We start from the raw sequence: 6,000 nt of genomic DNA, 5'->3' as shown, positions 1-6,000 counted from the left end.
TATCAGGGCACTGACCACTTGGCTATTGGGCTGTGTAATTAGCTGTAAAGTGATAAATATTAGAACCTCATTGTGTAAGAAACATAGGGGGAACAGAATTCGACGGCAAAAAAAACAGCTGTCGGAATCCGTTCCCCCTCTCCCATTATGAGAGGTGTTGATGTAATGGCTTAAAAATGCTGATTTTATTTTTGTGTGTGGATGGAGCTTAACTTGCATCAGTTTAAATAATATATTTTTTTGCCTTTTATTATGATAGGACAGTATACTATCAAGAAAGTTTGACGAAACGGGACTTGAACTCGGGTCGCCCAAAGCTAAAAAAAAAAATATTGTCAGGGCACTGACCACTTGGCTATTGGGCTGTTGTAATTAGGTGTAAAGTGATAAATATTAGACCCTCATTGTGTAAGAAACATAGGGGGAACAGAATTCGACGGCAAAAAAAAACAGCTGTCGGAATCCGTTCCCCCTCTCACATTATGAGAGATGTTGATGTAATGGCTTAAAAATGCTGATTTTTTTTTTTTTGTGGATGGAGCTTAACTTGCATCAGTTTAAATAATACATTTTTTTGCCTTTATTATGATAGGACAGTATACTATCAAGAAAGTTTGACGAAATGGGACTTGAACTCGGGTCGCCCAAAGCTAAAAAAAAAAATATTGTCAGGGCACTGACCACTTGGCTATTGGACTGTTGTAATTAGGTGTAAAGTGATAAATATTAGACCCTCATTGTGTAAGAAACATAGGGGGAACAGAATTCGACGGCAAAAAAAAACAGCTGTCGGAATCCGTTCCCCCTCTCACATTATGAGAGATGTTGATGTAATGGCTTAAAAATGCTGATTTTTTTTTTTTTTGTGGATGGAGCTTAACTTGCATCAGTTTAAATAATATATTTGTTTGCCTTTTATTATGATAGGACAGTATACTATCAAGAAAGTTTGACGAAACGGGACTTGAACTCGGGTCGCCCAAAGCTAAAAAAAAAAATATTGTCAGGGCACTGACCACTTGGCTATTGGGCTGTGTAATTAGCTGTAAAGTGATAAATATTAGAACCTCATTGTGTAAGAAACATAGGGGGAACAGAATTCGACGGCAAAAAAAACAGCTGTCGGAATCCGTTCCCCCTCTCCCATTATGAGAGGTGTTGATGTAATGGCTTAAAAAATGCTGATTTTATTTTTGTGTGTGGATGGAGCTTAACTTGCATCAGTTTAAATAATATATTTGTTTGCCTTTTATTATGATAGGACAGTATACTATCAAGAAACTTTGACGAAACGGGACTTGAACTCGGTTCGCCCAAAGCTAAAAAAAAAAAATTGTCAGGGCACTGACCACTTGGCTATTGGGCTGTGTAATTAGCTGTAAAGTGATAAATATTAGAACCTCATTGTGTAAGAAACATAGGGGGAACAGAATTCGACGGCAAAAAAAACAGCTGTCGAAATCCGTTCCCCCACTCCTCTTATGAGAGGTGTTGATGTAATGGCTTAAAAATAATGATTTTATTTTTGTTTGTGGATGGAGCTTAACTTGCATCAGTTTAAAGAATATATTTGTTTGCCTTTTATTATGATAGGACAGTATACTATCAAAAAGTTTGATGAAACGGGACTTGAACTCGGGTCGCCCAAAGCTAAAAAAAAGACTGCCAGGGAACTGACCACTTGGCTATTAGGCTGTGTAATTAGCTGTAAAGTGATAAATATTAGAACCTCATTGTGTAAGAAACATAGGGGGAACAGAATTCGACGGCAAAAAAACAGCTGTCGGAATCCGTTCCCCCTCTCCCATTATGAGAGGTGTTGATGTAATGGCTTAAAAAATGCTGATTTCATTTTTGTGTGTGGATGGAGCTTAACTTGCATCAGTTTAAATAATATATTTTTTTGCCTTTATTATGATAGGACAGTATACTATCAAGAAAGTTTGACGAAATAGGACTTGAACTCGGGTCGCCCAAAGCTAAAAAAAAAAATATCGTCAGGGCACTGACCACTTGGCTATTGGACTGTTGTAATTAGGTGTAAAGTGATAAATATTAGACCCTCATTGTGTAAGAAACATAGGGGGAACAGAATTCGACGGCAAAAAAAAACAGCTGTCGGAATCCGTTCCCCCTCTCACATTATGAGAGATGTTGATGTAATGGCTTAAAAATGCTGATTTTTTTTTTTTGTGGATGGAGCTTAACTTGCATCAGTTTAAATAATATATTTGTTTGCCTTTTATTATGATAGGACAGTATACTATCAAGAAAGTTTGACGAAACGGGACTTGAACTCGGGTCGCCCAAAGCTAAAAAAAAAAATATTGTCAGGGCACTGACCACTTGGCTATTGGGCTGTGTAATTAGCTGTAAAGTGATAAATATTAGAACCTCATTGTGTAAGAAACATAGGGGGAACAGAATTCGACGGCAAAAAAAACAGCTGTCGGAATCCGTTCCCCCTCTCCCATTATGAGAGGTGTTGATGTAATGGCTTAAAAAATGCTGATTTTATTTTTGTGTGTGGATGGAGCTTAACTTGCATCAGTTTAAATAATATATTTGTTTGCCTTTTATTATGATAGGACAGTATACTATCAAGAAACTTTGACGAAACGGGACTTGAACTCGGTTCGCCCAAAGCTAAAAAAAAAAAATTGTCAGGGCACTGACCACTTGGCTATTGGGCTGTGTAATTAGCTGTAAAGTGATAAATATTAGAACCTCATTGTGTAAGAAACATAGGGGGAACAGAATTCGACGGCAAAAAAAACAGCTGTCGAAATCCGTTCCCCCACTCCTCTTATGAGAGGTGTTGATGTAATGGCTTAAAAATAATGATTTTATTTTTGTTTGTGGATGGAGCTTAACTTGCATCAGTTTAAAGAATATATTTGTTTGCCTTTTATTATGATAGGACAGTATACTATCAAAAAGTTTGATGAAACGGGACTTGAACTCGGGTCGCCCAAAGCTAAAAAAAAGACTGCCAGGGAACTGACCACTTGGCTATTAGGCTGTGTAATTAGCTGTAAAGTGATAAATATTAGAACCTCATTGTGTAAGAAACATAGGGGGAACAGAATTCGACGGCAAAAAAACAGCTGTCGGAATCCGTTCCCCCTCTCCCATTATGAGAGGTGTTGATGTAATGGCTTAAAAAATGCTGATTTCATTTTTGTGTGTGGATGGAGCTTAACTTGCATCAGTTTAAATAATATATTTTTTTGCCTTTATTATGATAGGACAGTATACTATCAAGAAAGTTTGACGAAATAGGACTTGAACTCGGGTCGCCCAAAGCTAAAAAAAAAAATATCGTCAGGGCACTGACCACTTGGCTATTGGACTGTTGTAATTAGGTGTAAAGTGATAAATATTAGACCCTCATTGTGTAAGAAACATAGGGGGAACAGAATTCGACGGCAAAAAAAAACAGCTGTCGGAATCCGTTCCCCCTCTCACATTATGAGAGATGTTGATGTAATGGCTTAAAAATGCTGATTTTTTTTTTTTTGTGGATGGAGCTTAACTTGCATCAGTTTAAATAATATATTTTTTTGCCTTTTATTATGATAGGACAGTATACTATCAAGAAACTTTGACGAAACGGGACTTGAACTCGGGTCGCCCAAAGCTAAAAAAAATATATTATCAGGGCACTGACCACTTGGCTATTGGGCTGTGTAATTAGCTGTAAAGTGATAAATATTAGAACCTCATTGTGTAAGAAACATAGGGGGAACAGAATTCGACGGCAAAAAAAACAGCTGTCGGAATCCGTTCCCCCTCTCCCATTATGAGAGGTGTTGATGTAATGGCTTAAAAATGCTGATTTTATTTTTGTGTGTGGATGGAGCTTAACTTGCATCAGTTTAAATAATATATTTTTTTGCCTTTTATTATGATAGGACAGTATACTATCAAGAAAGTTTGACGAAACGGGACTTGAACTCGGGTCGCCCAAAGCTAAAAAAAAGATTGCCAGGGCATTGACCACTTGGCTATTGGGCTGTGTAATTAGCTGTAAAGTGATAAATATTAGAACCTCATTGTGTAAGACACATAGGGGGAACAGAATTCGACGGCAAAAAAAACAGCTGTCGGAATCCGTTCCCCCTCTCACATTATGAGAGATGTTGATGTAATGGCTTAAAAAATGCTGATTTTATTTTTGTGTGTGGATGGAGCTTAACTTGCATCAGTTTAAATAATATATTTTTTTGCCTTTTATTATGATAGGACAGTATACTATCAAGAAAGTTTGACGAAACGGGACTTGAACTCGGGTCGCCCAAAGCTAAAAAAAAGATTGCCAGGGCATTGACCACTTGGCTATTGGGCTGTGTAATTAGCTGTAAAGTGATAAATATTAGAACCTCATTGTGTAAGAAACATAGGGGGAACAGAATTCGACGGCAAAAAAACAGCTGTCGGAATCCGTTCCCCCTCTCCCATTATAAGAAGTGTTGATGTAATGGCTTAAAAATGCTGATTTTATTTTTGTTTGTGGATGGAGCTTAACTTGCATCAGTTTAAATAATATATTTTTTTGCCTTTTATTATGATAGGACAGTATACTATCAAGAAAGTTTGACGAAACGGGACTTGAACTCGGGTCGCCCAAAGCTAAAAAAAAGATTGCCAGGGCACTGACCACTTGGCTATTGGGCTGTGTAATTAGCTGTAAAGTGCTAAATATTAGAACCTCATTGTGTAAGAAACATAGGGGGAACAGAATTCGACGGCAAAAAAACAGCTGTTGGAATCCGTTCCCCCTCTCCCATTATAAGAAGTGTTGATGTAATGGCTTAAAAATGCTGATTTTATTTTTGTTTGTGAATGGAGCTTAACTTGCATCAGTTTAAATAATATATTTTTTTGCCTTTTATTATGATAGGACAGTATACTATCAAGAAAGTTTGACGAAACGGGACTTGAACTCGGGTCGCCCAAAGCTAAACAAAAGATTGCCAGGGAACTGACCACTTGGCTATTGGGCTGTGTAATTAGCTGTAAAGTGATAAATATTAGAACCTCATTGTGTAAGAAACATAGGGGGAACAGAATTCGACGGCAAAAAAACAGCTGTCGGAATCCGTTCCCCCTCTCCCATTATGAGAGGTGTTGATGTAATGGCTTAAAAAATGCTTATTTTATTTTTGTGTGTGGATGGAGCTTAACTTGCATCAGTTTAAATAATATATTTTTTGCCTTTTATTATGATAGGACAGTATACTATCAAGAAAGTTTGACGAAACGGGACTTGAACTCGGGTCGCCCAAAGCTAAAAAAAAGATTGCCAGGGAACTGACCACTTGGCTGTTGGGCTGTGTAATGAGCTGTAAAGTGATAAATATTAGAACCTCATTGTGTAAGAAACATAGGGGGAACAGAATTCGACGGCAAAAAAACAGCTGTCGGAATCCGTTCCCCCTCTCCCATTATGAGAGGTGTTGATGTAATGGCTTAAAAAATGCTGATTTTATTTTTGTGTGTGGATGGAGCTTAACTTGCATCAGTTTAAATAATATATTTTTTTGCCTTTTATTATGATAGGACAGTATACTATCAAGAAAGTTTGACGAAACGGGACTTGAACTCGGGTCGCCCAAAGCTAAAAAAAAGATTGCCAGGGCATTGACCACTTGGCTATTGGGCTGTGTAATTAACTGTAAAGTGATAAATATTAGAACCTCATTGTGTAAGAAACATAGGGGGAACAGAATTCGACGGCAAAAAAACAGCTGTCGGAATCCGTTCCCCCTCTCCCATTATAAGAAGTGTTGATGTAATGGCTTAAAAATGCTGATTTTATTTTTGTTTGTGGATGGAGCTTAACTTGCATCAGTTTCAATAATATATTTTTTTGCCTTTTATTATGATAGGACAGTATACTATCAAGAAAGTTTGACGAAACGGGACTTGAACTCGGGTCGCCCAAAGCTAAAAAAAAGATTGCCAGGGAACTGACCACTTGGCTATTGGGCTGTGTAA

This window comes from Scardinius erythrophthalmus (genome assembly GCF_964197995.2).
Source record: "Scardinius erythrophthalmus genome assembly, chromosome: 14".
Taxonomy (NCBI): domain Eukaryota; kingdom Metazoa; phylum Chordata; class Actinopteri; order Cypriniformes; family Leuciscidae; genus Scardinius; species Scardinius erythrophthalmus.
The sequence above is the reverse complement of the archived record's forward strand: the minus strand, read 5'-3'. Positions refer to the sequence as shown.